The sequence below is a fragment of the Urocampus carinirostris genome, chromosome 19, assembly GCF_059441175.1.
Source record: "Urocampus carinirostris isolate Australia breed hairy pipefish chromosome 19, RoL_Ucar_1.0, whole genome shotgun sequence".
NCBI classification, from domain to species: Eukaryota; Metazoa; Chordata; class Actinopteri; order Syngnathiformes; family Syngnathidae; genus Urocampus; species Urocampus carinirostris.
This window is the reverse complement of record NC_142367.1, coordinates 2,983,291-3,000,601: the sequence shown is the minus strand read 5'-3', so window position 1 is coordinate 3,000,601 and position 17,311 is coordinate 2,983,291. Positions and strand designations below refer to the sequence as shown.

The 17,311-nt window shown below is 37.4% G+C and overlaps 1 protein-coding gene and 1 pseudogene across 2 annotated transcripts in view; both read left to right on the top strand.

Moving 5' to 3' along the window:
* LOC148346898 (adenosine kinase-like) overlaps nucleotides 1-17,311 on the top strand; it is a 288,745-nt gene that overhangs the window by 174,088 nt on the left and 97,346 nt on the right. The gene's annotated exons all lie outside the window — the stretch shown is intronic.
* LOC148346899 (U2 spliceosomal RNA) lies at nucleotides 6,012-6,180 on the top strand (annotated as a pseudogene).

The window sequence follows — 17,311 nt, the reverse complement described above, 5'->3', positions numbered from 1 at the left end:
TTGATATCAGTGAATCGTTACACTCCCACTTGTTGCCGAACCCTGCCACTTAATGGAAAGGGTAGCCTAACCAATCTCCAAGTGTGGACTTGTAAGTGAAGCGAGTGAATATCAAATTGGTGGCCCTGCATCTTTTTTCATTCGCTGAAAGTGAAACGTGGTGTCCCAGAGCGAAGTCACAGCAGCTCATGAAAAATACATCTACGTTTGTTTTTTTTCAACTGTATTTTTTTTTCCGGAGTGCAGTGGGTAGCACATTCGCCTAACAGGCGAAAGTTCCCGGTTTCAAACTGGGTTGAAACATTTGTTGGCCTTGAGAGGGATGGACAACACTAAGCTGTACTTGCCCAAAACACATCACAGCAAATGGTGCCCCTACAACCCATGTGGTTATGGGATCCAACCCAACCACATTAAATATGTATGTAAGTTTTCACCTCTGATAGTGGTTTTAAATCAGCTCTGTGGTATGTCAAGGCGCATATTCATCATCTAGCAGAGTTTAGTAGAGGACACAATACTGATGCTAATATGTGTACTGCTCAACTTATGATGATGGAATATAAACACATCATATGAATGCAATTTATTACAATATTTATTAATTATGTACTTTATTTTGTTATATATTTCAGTATTTATTTTGTCATGTGTATCTCGTGTAATTTTTCGAGTATTTTGTCATATATTTTGTCATGTAATTCGTCATGTAGGCTACTGTGTCATGTTTTTTGTCGTGTGTTTTGTCATGTGTTTTGTCGTGTATTTTGTCAAGAATCTTGCCGTGTATTATGTTGTATTATTTTTTTCCATATTTTGTTGTGTATTTTCTCTAGTATTTGTCGTGTAATTTATCTCCTATTTTGTTGTGTATTTTTGAGGTATTTTATCGTGGGGTTTTTTTTTCAAGTATTGGTCGTGTAATTTCTCGAGTATTTGGTGGTTTATTCTGTAGAGCATCTGTTGGGGATTTTGTCACAGTTTGTTATTTATTCGATATTTTGGTGTTGTGTATTTTTCCACATATTTTGTTGTGTATTTTATCAAGTATTTGTCATGTAATTTGTCTCATATTTTCTTTTATATATTGTCAGGTATTTTATCATGTATTTTTTTCAAGTATTTGTCGTGTACTTTGTAGAGAATGTGTTTTTGTCATCTATTTTGTCATTTATTTTGGTGTTGTGTAATTTAGCACATAATTTGTTGTGTATTTTGTTGAGTAATTTGTTGGGTATTTTATCGGGTATTTTTTCAAGTATTTGTCGTGTTTTTTGCTATGCATTTCATCATTTATTTTGTCATGTATTTCGTCATGTAGGCTACTGTGTCATGTTTTTTGTCGTGTGTTTTGTCATGTGTTTTGTCGTGTATTTTGTCAAGAATCTTGCCGTGTATTATGTTGTATTATTATTTCCATATTTTGTTGTGTATTTTCTCTAGTATTTGTCGTGTAATTTATCTCCTATTTTGTTGTGTATTTTTGAGGTATTTTATCGTGGGGTTTTTTTTCAAGTATTGGTCGTGTAATTTCTCGAGTATTTGGTGGTTTATTCTGTAGAGCATCTGTTGGGGATTTTGTCACAGTTTGTTATTTATTCGATATTTTGGTGTTGTGTATTTTTCCACATATTTTGTTGTGTATTTTATCAAGTATTTGTCATGTAATTTGTCTCATATTTTCTTTTATATATTGTCAGGTATTTTATCATGTATTTTTTTCAAGTATTTGTCGTGTACTTTGTAGAGAATGTGTTTTTGTCATCTATTTTGTCATTTATTTTGGTGTTGTGTAATTTAGCACATAATTTGTTGTGTATTTTGTTGAGTAATTTGTTGGGTATTTTATCGGGTATTTTTTCAAGTATTTGTCGTGTTTTTTGCTATGCATTTCATCATTTATTTTGTCATGTATTTCGTTGTGTATTTTGTCGAGTGTTTTGCCGTTTTTTTGGCCTGTATTTTGTCACGCATCTGTCTTGGAGTTTGTCATGCATTTTGTCATTTATTTGATATTTTAGTGTATATTGTGTGGTCTATTTTGTTGTGTATGTCGTAATTTATTTTGTCATGTATTTTTTCGGGTATTTTTACTTGTATGTTGTTGTGCCATTCGTCAAGTTTTTTTGTGTATTTTGCCACATATTTTGTTTGTTTTGTTTGTCGTGTAATTTGTCTTGTATTTTGTTGTGTATTTTGTCGTCCATTATAGCGAGTATTTTATCGTGTACTTTTTCAAGTATTTGTCATGTATTTTGTCATTTATTTCTTGTGTATTTTGTAATGCATCCTGTCATGTATTTTGTTGTGCATTTTTTTGTGTATTTTCTCAATTATTTTGTCATAGAGTGCAGTTGAAGATACAACATCGATGCTCATATGTGTACTGCTGGATTGAGGATGATGGAATATAAACATGAGTCCATTAAGGCTGTGTGAGTACATGGTAATGTACTCTTTATTCAAGGGGAAAGTCACAAACCAGAAACGTGTGCTTAGTAAACCTTCACATTAAGACCTAAATTAGATCATCACAAGTTAAAATCCAACCCTCATGTAAGTGTTCGCCCTCAAAGTGGTCACAATCATAGGAATTAGGCCGGCACATCCTTTGTTCTGGTACGGCACACCAAAACAATTGTATCGGAGCACAAAAATATTGCTCCACGCAGCCTTCATTATAACTGCTGGCACTTTGCCCAATGCAATAAAACACAGACAACATTTTAGTTGCTGTATTTTTTTTTACTTACAATTTGGATTGATATGCTTTTTAGCTACTTGCAAACATATGCCATATAATTGAATGTGCGCATTAGTAAAACGTAAAACCTAAATATAACATACATGGAATTGCATTCATTTATTTATGCATTTTGTCATTTATTTATGTCAGTATTTATTTTGTCATGTATTTATTGTGTATTTTGTCTCAAAATGTCAAATGAGAAGGCTGGTCAATTTGGCTGAACTTTTCACGTATTGGTTGATCAATGAAGAACGAAAAAGCTACAGGTTAAAAGCTCAGCCAGTTAGACCCACCAAATCATTGAAAAACACTTTCTTGTAACCAATTAGATACCAAATACATTACAAAACACAGGACAATATACAAGAGGAAATACGCAACAAGATCAATGACATATACACTATACACCAAAACGTTACAAAATACACAATAAAAGACAGGACGGAATACACAACAAAATGCATTACAAGATTTGTGATAAAATAAATACAGAAATAAATGCATAACATAATGATTAACCAAATAAATACCAAAATGAATACATTGCAAAATACACGATAAAATACATGACAAAATACACGACGAAATGGACGAGAAAGCACACACTGAAATACAGAAAAAAAAAAGAATTACACGATGCATTAAAAAATACACGAAAAAATACATGACGTAATGCACAAAATAATATACTAAAAGAGAGACATTACAAAATGCATGCCAAAAAACACACCAGAATAGATACCGAAATGCATGACGAGAATAGTCAAGTCATGTTTATTTGTATAGCCCTTAATCACAAAGTCTCAAAGGGCTGCACAGATCAAGGACTATTGCTAACTACTGTTACAGACTATTATGACACCATCCCCTCATCTAAAACCCACATGAGGGCAAATAATACACATATTATCAACATAAAATATATATTATTCATATGGTATAGAGTAGAACTGTGTTTTGAGCTTAGATTTAAACATTTTACACTGAGGTTGCAGATCGAATCTCAGCCGGAAGAGCATTCCACAGCACCGGGCCCGGATGTAGAACGCTCTCGAACCTGCGGATCTCTTCTTGGCTCTTGGGATCAATATTAGACTAGCGTTTTTGGAACGAAAATATAAACAACAAAATATATATCGAAATACAGAAATCAATACATTCCATAATGGACAACAAATGAAATTCCCAAATAAATCCATTACAAAATATGCGACAAAAAAGATGACGAAATACATGACAAAATACACGACAAAATAAACAATTTAAATACAACATGAAATAGACCATGAAATACATGAAAATATGCACAGCAAAATAAATACACAATTACCGTAAATTCCGGACTATAGAGCGCACCTGATTATAAGCCATACCCACCACATTTTAAGGGAAAAACCGATTTTGTCCATACACAAGCCGCACATGTGTATAAGCCGCATGCACCCCCATCAAACAAACAGGAGATTAATCGAAGCCGAACTTTAAGTCCCGCGATTGAAACTAAATGTCCTTCATTGAAGCACACAGTCCAAAAATCACAGCCGCCAAAATGAACGCAAATTGATATAGATACTTAAAATTTGTTGCAGACCTGCAGATTCTGGGTGCCCGTTGATAGTAATCCAAGGAAAAAAAGTGTATATTTCCAAAGGTAAAGGTGGGAAAAATATATATCCATTATTGTCTGCCGTGTCCACAAAAACTCACCTTTACTGGTCCCCACTTTCCCATCAGCGTTGGCGTTTTCTCCGCCACTCTTTTTTAATTTGCTTGTGCAGAATAAGTGTCTCAAATAAATACATTACAAAAATATACAGTTGCAAATACATTGTACACATATTTACAAAGAAAGACGGTACATCGAGAGAGTTTTCAAAGCTTTAATAATAATAATATAACTTTCATCCTAAACCGTGCCTTTGGGAGGTAGCCTCACGCTACTAGGAAAGACGCTCGCCTACCTGCTAATTAGTCTGTCAAGGAAATAAAAGCCGTAACCGAAAAGATCACGGCGGACTATACGCTTCTTCCTTCTTGGGAAAGGCATCTACGTTGTCTTTTACAATATCGGAAAGAAATTTCATCATGATGACGTCGTTCCACGCTCCCTTATGTCGATGCACCCTAGTAATATGCCCATTTGCTTTTGACATAGTGGCTGCGTCATGAGCCTTGTTTAATGCTTTTTGCATGTTGAGGGTATGTTTACGCTCATAAGTTGTGATCTTCCTCGGCACATATATTCCACTGGTCTAAATCTTACCTCTCATACTCGAGCGCCGCTGGCGGCCCTTTAGAAAAATTACATAAATTGGCCGCATCTCTGAATAAGCCGCAGGGTTTAAAATTTGGGGAAAAAGTGGCGGTTTATAGTCCGGAATTTACGGTAAATAAAAACACAATCAATAAATAAGTAAATACTGATATTTACAATATTTGTAACTATTTGAAAAAAATTGCATTTGTGTAATTTATTTGGGTAATTTACGTGTTCCTCTACTGTATATGTTTTAGTTGTTATTTATCTCTTTATATATTTTTTTCTACATATTTCAGATTAAGTCATTCATACGTGTCGTGTTGATGTAATAATGAGAAAAGCATTTTCTGTAAATGGGACTCTAGAAGAAAAATGGCCGAATTAAATAGATAGATAGATAAATGTGTTTAATTCTGAAGACAAATCGGCCTTCTGTAAATGTAGTGATGGAATCCTTGACTTGTCTTAGTCAACAAAGGGATGCGGTGGCAATTTAGCATCAAGCACTCTGAAAATGCTCGGCAGCCAGACACAAAATGGCCCATCCTATTAAAAACATGACAGATTTATGAGCAAGTTTGTTTAACCTCTTTCATAATCAAATTGCAGCAGTTCAAGGAGACTTGGCTGGTGCATTACGTCCCTTTTTAGCCTTGATTTACATTCAAATCGGTTACTCGACTCCCTTGAAGCCACTGGTCATGTGTACCCGAGGGGGACAGGGTGTTTCCAGTCGGGAAGATTCAGATGCAGTGGTGGTAAATATTATTATAAAGGGCTGATCCACACATTTAGAAATAAATTTATTTTGTCATGTTTTTGTCATGTATTTTGGGTTCAGGCGGTAGCTCAGGAGGTAGAGCGGCCAGCTTGGGACCAAAGAGGTCGCAGGTTCGTTTCTCAGGTACTCTGAGGTAAATGTCCTTGCTAGGTCCTTAGCTTGGCCTTAGGCTTTGATGCTAGGTCCTTAGCTTGGCCTAGCAAGGCTTTGATGCTAGGTCCTTAGCTTGGCCTTTGGCCTTGATGCTAAGTCCTTAGCTTGGCCTTTTGTGTACTTTCTATGAAGTCACTATCTTTGATTTTTGCATTTCGGAGATGGAATATGAGCTTGCTCTGTCCACTCCACGCATCGGCCCGGTATTGCAGTACCTCCGGGAACGGTGCATTCGCAATGATCGCAGCAAGGCTTTAGGGCTAGGACCTTAGCTTGGCCTTTTGGCTGAGAGTAAGTGTAGCGTATTATGAACTGACCGATAACGGATAATGGATAATGAATAACGAAGATAGATCAATAACCCTTAAAAACCCCAAAACCCCCCCCTTGGGCAAGACACTGAACCCCCAATGTAGTCCATTCCTTTTGTCCTGTATTTTGTCCTGTATTTTGTCATTATTCTGTCATGTTTTGTGTTGTGCATGTTGTAGTGCAAATCTGAATGTATTTTGTAAATTTTTCGTCTCTTATTTTTTGTGTAATTTGTCGTGCATTTTATCAAGTATTTTGTTCTATATTTTGTCATTTATTTTGTTCTGTTGTATATATCTTCAAATATTTTGGCGTGTAATCTGTAGTACATTTTGTCGTGTATTTAGTCAAGTATATTGTCATGTATTTTATCCTGTATTTTGTCGAGTCATTTGTCCTTTATTTTGTCGTTCATTTTTTTGAGTATTTTGTCATTGATTTTTTTCATTTATTTTGTCATATATTTGGCCATTTACTTTGTCGTGTATGTTTTGTTTATTTTGCCATTTATTTTCTCTTAAGGTTTTTTGTGCATTTTATGATGTATTTTTGTGTGTGCTTTTTTCCATTTATGTATTGTATAGCGTGTCGTGTAGTTTTTTGTGTATTTTGGCACGTATTTTGTTGAGTATATGATCATGTATTTTGTTGTGTATTTTTGGTTGTATTTGGGTCTGTATTTCTTGGTTTGTTTTGTTGAGTATCCATCCATCCATCCATTATCTGCACCGCTTATCCTCAGTAGGGTCGCGGGGGTTTTGTCGAGTATTTCGTCTTGAATTTTGTCATTAATTTTGTCATGTATTTTTTTGTATATATTGTCATTTATTTCGTCGAGTATTTTTTTTCTAATATTTTTTTCCAGTATTCTGTCGGGTATTCTGTCCACTGTTTTGTTGTGCGTTTTATAGCAACTTTAGTTGCGTTTTTTAATGTATATTATATTTGGTTGACATTGACCTGAAATGCCATTCTCCTGTGGCTTTGTCACTAAGCAAGATGTGATCAAGTTGACTATCTGTTGTACATGTGACCCCGCCCTACCCAAACACTCCTTTCCCTGTAGTGTCGAATCTTTTTAACCAAAGCCTTCCTCAGCTATTTTGCCCCTCCCGTTCGTAGTTCTTTCGCTTTGGCCCAAAACCAAAGGCTCTGTTCTGGATCTAATCTCCCACCATTGATCAGACTTTGTATACTCCGACGTGTTTTCTCTCTTCTGCTGCAATTAGAGGGCAACTTTGCACCTCCCCGCTCCTTATACCAATTTTTATGCAGGGGGTGTTTTTTCTCCTTAAGTGGCCATTTTTCACTTTACGACAAGGCCTACTGTGCGTGCTAACTAAAGGGGTCCGTTGAATTTATTACCGTTTTTGAACACAGCCCAAAATATCATTGGCTGCTCTCTGGCCAGTCTAGAAGACATTGCCGGCTTGCGATACCGTAGCAGAGCCGTTAACATTACAAAAGAGAATTCCCACCCCAGCCACCGCATGTTTGACCTGTTGACAAGTCAAGTCAAGTCACATTTATTTATATAGCCCTTAATCACAAAAATGTCTCAAAGGACTGCACAGGATTACAATTACACAATTACTTGATCTTAAAACCAACATGCCCTCTGGTAGGAGCTCCAAGTCCTTCAAAACTTGGACGAACAGGCTCAGAGACAGATTCTACCCCAGGGCAACTCCACCCTAAACGAATGCATATATAATATATATCTTTCTTTCTCTTTCTCTATTTCTCTTTCTCTATCTCTCTCTTGGCACTTATTTTCATTGCACTATTGCTACAAGCACTATTCAGTACATATTTTTTTGAACTTAAGCCCGTTTTCCGATGAATACAATTGGAAACACACAGTTATAGTATTCATGTATAATGTGAATTACAGAAAAAAGAAGTGAAGTCATGTTTATTTGTATAGCCCTTAATCACAAAGAGTCTCATAGGGCTGCACAGATCAAATACTATTGCAAACTACAGACTATTATGACACCATTCCATCATCTAAAACCTACATGAGGGCAAATAATACATATTATCAACATAAAATAGCATGGCAGCACGGTGACGCAGTGGTTAGCGCTTGTGCGGCACAGTTCATGTCATGGGAACCTGTCGTGGGTTCAAATCCAGCTCCAGACTTCCTGTGCGGAGTTTGTATGTTCTCCCCGTGCTTGCGTGGGTTTCCTCCGGGCACCCTGGTTTCCTCCCACGTTCCAAAGACATGCATTTCAGGTGGATTGGCCGGTCCAAATTGTCCCTAGGTGTGAATGAATGAATGAGTTGTCTGTCCCTGTGTGCCCTGCCATTGGCTGGCAACCAGTTCAGGGTGTCCCCTGCCCACTGCCCGGAGATGGCTGGGATGGGCTCCAGCCCCCCCGCAACCCTAATGAGGATAAGCGGTACGGCTAATGATGATGATGAGAACATAAAATATAGGTTATTCATATGCTATAGAATAGTAGTGTGGGTTTTAAGCTTGGATTTAAATATTTCCACTGAGGCTGCAGATCTAATCTCAGGGGGAAGAGCATTCCACAGCACCAGGGCACGAATGGTGAACACTCTCGAACCTGCGGATCTCTTCATCGCTCTTGGGATCACTGGTAGACCAGCGTTTTCAGAGCGAAGGCTCTGGACCGGTACATAGGTTGAAATTAAATCAGAAAGATTTAAGGGAGCAAGTCCATGCATGATTTTCTATTCGACCCACAGAACCTTAAAATCACATCTTAAGCTAACAGGCAGCCAAGAACACAAGGTTTGGGTGTGCGTTTATTCGAGGTTTTACCGTACCGTACCGTTTTATTGTATTTTTGCAATATTGATCAGTCAAAAATATCGCTACACTAACGCAAAACATTGGATGCAACGAGAATTTAATCAAGTTTCAGCAGTAGAGCACCCAATATCATATACTGGACCACCATTGTTATAGATATTACGAGAAAATGCATTAGGTTTTATCGCATTACAACAGAAATATGAATAACGAAAAAAATATCACAAAAGACTATTCTTGGGGTGTGTGCCTCATAATTGGTACGCCTCAATGTGCGGAAAATACTTTTTTTTTTTTTTTCTTTTCGTTTTTCTTTCAATTGAACTTTGTTTTTTTTTATTTAATTTTGGGGAGTCTGGTGAGTAATGCAAATAAAGCTTTGAGTTTATGCGTGACCAGCTATTTAAGATGAGGGACATAAGCAAGCGCAAATTTTGGACATAAATAGATGGTTATTTAATGAAGAAAGCATAATTTAAATATAGCAAATCAATTCAGAAATTGCTATGTGATTGTGCAATACACTCTAATCACATTTGGTCTATAGAAATCCACAACTTTCTGTCATTAGAATAAAAGGACAATGTGTCTTATTTCGTCCCTCCCGATGATACGGGACACAAAAAAGCGGCCATGTCACTCAGGTCAGGGTGACACAACACACTCTTTTTTTCAACAGCAGGCCTGACAGCTTTTACTGGTTTACCCCTGCCGCATCATACGGGTGCCCTGCACATCCCTTAGAACACGTCGAAATATCCCACTATCCTTTTACAACAGCTCTCCACTCATTCCTATCACCAATAATAGCTCTAGCTTTCATAGATTTAGACCTCTTTCCTGCAGTGCACTCATAACACCATCCATCCACGTCAATCACGGGCTTCCTCTTGGTCTCCTTCCATTTACTTCTGCTCTGTAGAGCCTCTTAAACATTCGCTCCCCATCCATCCTCTCCATGTGTCTATGGAGAGACAAAAGGAAAAAAAAGATCCCCAAATAAATGCTTGATGACCACCATCTGTGCAGCCACATTTCGGTCAAAATAATCCCTTAAAATAATATGGGCTGAATAAAAAATGGAAAATTTGCCTGAAATTCCAATCCAAGACCTACTCAAAGTAAATTGAAAGCTGTTTTGATCTGTTTGGAGAATATGGACAGTTATGGTCTCCTTTGAAAGGTAACACGCTGAAGTTTTTGTCCCAAACTTAAATAATCACTTTAAGTGTTTTTAACATTGGAACACACAGAAATAGAAGGTTTTTATTCTCCCCTGATTTTTTTTTTTTTGCAATCACATACTGCCTGCAAATGAGTGTACCATAGTCATCTTAGCTGGAAAACAACTGGTACAATAGCATTAAGCCTTACATGGTCCCAAGTCAATTTGATCACAATCTGAAAAACTAACAATTGTATTTTACACATTTTTCTAAAGGTATGTCATACTGTTTCAAAAATAAAACCTTTGCAACTGTGTATTTTACTTTGGCCATTTTTTAGGAATTTTGAAAAAAATGTAAATAATTTACTTCTCTTACCAGAAGTCAATCAATGATTGTGCCCACTTGCGCATAATAAAGGTGCGTCAAATGGTGAGCAAAAATTGGTTTTGTTACGCACAATTATTTTGTGGTCTAATTTGAATACACGATGTACATCTGTGTATCGTTCATTTCAGATTTCATTGTCCCAACCATTGTGTCGAACAACATTTGAACCAATATTTATTAAAATGATATATAATCAATATGTCATTTATTGGCTTGAGATTTTTGAAGATGACCTAGGTTATGTCGTTTTTTTTTTTTTTAACACACATTATATATATATATATATATATATATATATATATATATACACACAAGCCTTCATAGGTTGTCACAGGTAAGACCATTAAAAAAGCTTGCAATTGGCCGGGAATGGTGTCAATCGAAAGGTCAGAGGCAATTGGCCCTATTGAAAATCATCTGACGAGTCTGTTCATTTTTAGAGGGGAGTTATTGAGCGAAAGAAACTGATTCCAACAAGGATTGTCAAATGATGCATAAGTGCTTTTAGGTAGAGAATTTATTTGTCTGCATGTTTGTGTAATTTTGGAGTAAATATTTTACATGGTCTGATTCGCTGGACGGTCCTGGATGTAGCAAGTCCATGTTTGTGGGGAATCCTATAAACAGCTGACTACGGGAGCATGTTATTGGTGAGTTTTCGGGTATCTTGTTTCAGACCGAGCATGATATTTTTGGGATGAGTACATTTTGGAATGGTCAGCTTATCTTGAGTCCCAAGAGTTTAAGCTTTCCAATGATCTGTGGCATGACTTATTTCAGTGACTGGTGACATCGTGAGGACACGACTTTGTTTATCAACAGTTTGACATTCTGCCATCGGACCGTTGGATCATTAAAGGTTTAAACTTTTCTGGGTCTGAAACTTTTTTGGGCCGGATAAATCTGTCTTTTGCATAGTTCCACACCCGCATTTCCTCAACTTGATGTGATTCTAAGCCCACCGCTTTCAAGGAAATTGGACTTGGGGTATAAAAGTTCACACTTCTCGCTTGCGGGCAATCGATTTCGCTTTTTTTTTCATTTCCTCTTACGCACTCTCCAGAGCTGAAGTTTCTGCTTGTTGTGAGTGTGAAACATGCTGTTAGTGTCAGCGGGGTCGAAATCGTCGCCATGACTCTGGTGGAATTTAACCATTTTTAGGGAGCAAATACTCAAAAATCATGTAGGAAATGTAGCAGATGTCTACACTGATAAACTGCTAAAAATGAGGCTAGCACTTTCGTTATCAAGCATTGGGAAGCAAAAATAAAGCGTTGCCTCACTACATGGAAAAGCACTTCATTAGGGGTTAATAATTATCGGGTGGGCCGATTATCAGCACAGATACTTGGGAATTTGTCGGATATCTGTCTCGGTATTTAATTTACGGGCCGATTATTTAGGCACAGATACAGCCTCTCCTGTCCTCAGTCAGGCTTGAATTGGTGTTAACTTGAAAATACTATGAATAAATTATATTGTTTGGGTATGAGGTGTGCGCCAAATCAGAATCCTTCCTCTTACTATCCCTCTCTGCCAGGAGGCCTCACTTTTCATATGTAGAGTAGTGCATTACATTCAAATTATATCAATAATAATGGTGAGATAATGTCGAAATTCAACGATTTTTGAAAAAGAAAATCCAACAATTGTGAACCTTTATGAGAAAGAACTTTAACATATGATGACAATTCATTATTTTGGTTATTATTCTTCACCGGTTTACATCGGTTATTTTGCACGGTTTACATCATTGTCTCTAGTATCTTGCTGCTGTGTCTTGATACCCTCACTCTCTCTGCTTTTTTTAACCTAGGAGATTTAAAAAAGATAAATAGCTCGGGGATGGGCTTTCAGAAGAGATACGGAACTGGTAGTTTTGCCGCCTGTTCCAAATGAATTGATGGGGTTTTTTTGTCTGTTTTGATCGTTTCTTAAATCATTAACTTATCACAGCCACTACGATGGGACTATTTGCCAACAAATCCGTCAAATAGTTTTTAATGTGACTGTAGTAAGTATATTAACTTAGGGAGTTTGGGGTTGCGGTCAGTCATATGATGAGTGCATAATTTTATCCCAACAGTGCTTGATGCCAAACCTAAATAAATGGTGAAAGTTTGCATAATCATAACTTTTAAATAAACCAAATAATTTGATATGTTTATATTTTATATATCTAGACAGACACTCCCCTACTTACGAATGGGATGCGTTTCGGACAAGCGTTCGGAAGTTGAATTTGTTCTTAAGTTGCTTCAGTGCTATATTTTGTATGGGACGTATTTGAGGTTTATATAAGTATGTCTACAGTTTGTATACGTAACCTGTATTGTTTTGTACTAAAAAATAAAAATTTAAAAATATTATATGATTTATAAAAATAAATAAAGTTAATTTTAACCTAATCTTGAAGCTCATCTTCCAAAAGAAAGGCGACTTCCTCCTCCCTAGTAGAAAGTGGCCGAAAAAAGCGATCCAACCACTTTCTCAACCTCTTCAAGCTTTCTTATTCCACTTTCATTTCAAAAGAAACAGCTCGTTTCTTCTTTATACCAACCATATTGAAAGGAGGTATTAAACAATAAAAATGTAGAAGTTCTTAAGGCACTGGAGATACAGTATATCATGTTTTCACACGTACTAGGAAGAGGACGCCGGATTTCTTCTTGCGTGTGGATGCTGGGTGACCTCTCACAGAGCCACACGCCGGTAGTGGCGGAAAGAAACACTACAGTACTCTCCTGTACTCAGAAAAAGGTGCACAATACAAAATTTAACTTCCAGATATGTCCAGCATCCCAAAAAAAAAGGTTCGTATCTAATGTTTTTCGAATGTTCGTAAGTAGGGGAGCGTCTGTACTGTATTTTAGATATATAATTGTATATTTCCACAATGCCTTCCCTGACTGCACATCAGTGCTTGTTATAGAAACTGGTGGCAGAAATACAGTACTGCAGTGCGCTGCAGAATAAAATAGCAGACTAGTTTTTTTTTCCCAGACTTGAATTCGTGAGAGCTTTGAGTGAGCCTACACGTAATGGGCATTGCTTATTAATTTAATGTCAATTTGCAGGCTAACTTTTCTGAAAATCACCATAAGTGTCAACAAATGTCAAATTTGACTGTGAGTATTGGAACACTCTCAAAATGGGCTTCACAATGCTTGTATCCACACAAGCCCATCCTGTGACATCACCTTTTAATGACTCTGTGATTGACTGCTTACTTTGCCAACTCAAGGGGATCCCGCAGAGGGTTTACAGGTGTCAGAAAACCCTCAGTCAGTTGAAGAAAAGACGTTCCTTTGTGTAACGGCCAAACGGTGTTCCACCACAAAATAGATGTAACTCTACAATATCTATTAGTGGTAGTGTATTAATATTCCTGCATAGAGTTTGACAAGCATAACACAATCTTGTGCAAGGGCGGTCTCCCCACCTTCTCCCGCTGCCCTAACCTAATCTGTCAGATGGAGAATATTTGCAAGGAGGGGCTCTCACGATACGCAAGTACATTTCAAGGTGGGTGTAGAAATGTGTATCACATTAACTCTTCAGAGCCTCGGAGCAATCACAGCTTTGTTATTTTAGGCTGTTGGGCGAAGCCAAACTGGATTCGATGGCTCGGCCAATTAGCGGTAATTTTCCGAGCCGTTGGGCCGCCTTTCGCAGAGGCTGCCGCAAAACACTGTTCTACTGTGTCCTAACCTTTCGTGACAGATTTCAACCTCAAGTTGCCCCCATCCGATGAGTTTGCATCCATTGCTGTAGCACCTTTTAGACATGTTCGCTGCAACAAAAAACCTGGGGTGATTATTCACTCAACAGCAATATTTCCAAATTGCTAATTCTAGCGATTCAAGAGCAATGCTTTTATCCCATTTTACTACACAATGATTTCAAACATTGTGACTCAAATGTGTTACATGGAGATCCCTTGTTTTTTGCAGTTAATGGGGACCAGAGCCACCCGCAAAAAGTGGAAATCTGCGAAGTAGCGTCACTCCTTCATAAAAGCCCCAAAAGGTTAAACTTACCTTGACATGACGTAATTAGTGACTGAGAGTATACGACTAATAAAATCACAATTGTGGATCTACAAATAATGACACACAACACATAATTGCAGTTGAATGAAGTGTTTGATTGTCACTATACAAAAGTAAAACAAGATTGGAGGGCTTCTCCTTTCAGTGTAAGAAAGCAATTTCGAGAGCGGCTGGCTAGCTGCGCGCTAGCATCAGGTGTCCTCAAATTAAGCCAGATCTCAGCAATGATTAAAATAAAACTGTTCCAAATGTAGTGGCTTCCCACGAATAATAGCCCCGGACCATTCAATCAATGGCTAATGGACCTGGCAATCGCAAGATACAGAGTCCGCGGCACCGGCTTCAGAGATTTGTTAACCTATCTATTAGCAGTGGTCTGGGCCAGCAGCACTGCTCTTGCCTTCTTCCCAACGCCACCCAGTCACTTCTGGAACCAGAATATAAATCCATGAACCCCCGGCTTGTGGTCACTGTTTTGTTGTGCTCTTTTCTGACTTTCCTTAAAGTCCTATTTAATCAATGATTTTTTTTAATGTAACAAGCTGTTCAAAGATAGCGGTTGTTATGCTTCCTAGTTTGTGTACGGATGCAGAGCCCGCTTGCTGTTTAACTGACAGCATCCACCAGCCTATCACAATTGCACAGTCACACCCACCAACACTGAGCGCCCCTCCCTAACCTGTTCCTTGCTGTCTGTCGTCTAACAGAGCACAATGCTTGATACAATGATATCAATGACAATAAAGACAAATCAATTCAATTCAAAATCCGAAAAGGAATAAACCAGCAATAACTGAAGTGCAAGGTATAGAGAGGGGTCAGTGTGTATCTTTTCTATAAACCCTAACAAAACTGTTCACCAACGCCTTTCAAATTTTGGCCACCAAGTCACTTGTAATGCTATATTCTTGTAATTCAGTTATTTTGTCATAGACAAAATGCTAGCTGGATCTTAGAGTCACTTTAGGGTGTACGTCATTACAGTATTCCCTCGAATGTTACAGTTAATTGGGGAGCATAACCCCCTGCAAGAAAGGGAAATCCGACGCCCCTTCATAAAAGCCCCCAAGGGTCAAACTTACCTCAAGATTATTTCATTAACGACTACCCCCAGCATAAAGTATGGAATCACCAATCTTGGGCAAGCCCTCACTTAGATATTTTAGTCTGTAGAAAAAACTCATATCACAAACATGAAACAACCGTAAAGTCATTTCAAAGTGCAACATATTGGCATTCAGAAACACTAAAAGAAATTCCGAAAAAAAAAAAATGGAATGGTCAGTAAATGTTACTTTTATAGCGCAAGCACGGGGAGACAAATATGGAATTACTCCATTCTGAGGAAAAAAATATGGAATCACGAGAAACAGACAAAGGAATAACAATTAAAACGTATCACCAGTATTTAGTTTGCAGCATTTTGTCGTGTCCAGTTTTCTCTTCGTTTGTCTTGTCGTGCATTTTCTGTTTTCAAGACATATGTGTTTTTGTTGTTTGTCTTGACGCCTACATGTCTTCCTTGGCCTACCAGTATGCTTTACTTTAACAACCTTCCCATGCTGTTTGAACTTTGATATAGCTGACTGTGAACAGCCCACATATTTGGCAACCATACGAGTATACCTTCTTCAAGAAGTTTGATGATCCTGTCTTTGGTCTCAAGAGACATCTCTTTTGATTGAGCCATGATTCTTGCCAATCCACTTTGTCCAGGGCCCTCCAAGGTGTGATAACTGCACTGTGTTTAACTGCTGACTTACAAGCAGACTTAATCTAAGACAGGTGCCCAATTAAGGAACATAAATTGACTGAGTGTGCCCTCATTTTCTAGTCAAATTGCACTGATTCCATATTCTGATCAAGTTTTTTTTTCTACAGAATAAAATGTCTGAGTGAGGGCTTGCCCCAGACTGGTGATTGCATAATTTTTGCTAGGGGTTGTATACTAACGTAACAAAATAACAACCATAGAACAGAGAATTACAGTTGATTCAATGGTCCTTTTTGTCATTATACTACAGTACAAATAAATTGCTGATAGGATAAATAATATGGACTTGATGGCAATATTATTTATGTATATATATATATATATATATATATATATGATTGCATACACGTTTAATTTCTCTGATTGGATATTAGGTGTGCACTGAAAATCCGAGCACATATGTTTATGTTTTTGTTTTTGTTTTAATGCACAACTCTCTTCTCTTTTTTTAATCAGGTTGTCCATTGGAATCCTATAAAACTTCCATTTATAATAATTAATGTTTTTTCTCCGATTGTGGCACACAAACCCACAACATAAAGGCAACTACCAGCTACGACAGTGTTCCTTTCCTCTGTCTTCTGACCAGTGCAAATATTCTTTTGCCTCCGTCTGATATGTCACAATGTTTAAAAATAAATGAAAGGGTCTGTTATTTACAGTTCACATCATTGTCACTATCGGCTAATCATGTTGCTGTTCTTTGAGACCACACCCTTTAGAGCGCATCTGATTTTCGTAACTTAAAAAGAAAGCCTCAAGGGAGGGCTTTTAGAACAGGTTGCAATTTCTCACCAGAGGTTCGGTTCCTCTCCTGTTTTCTGTGCCAGTTTAAAGTTCAATGATGCCTTTTATCCCTATTTTTAATGTCTACTAAAATAGAAAC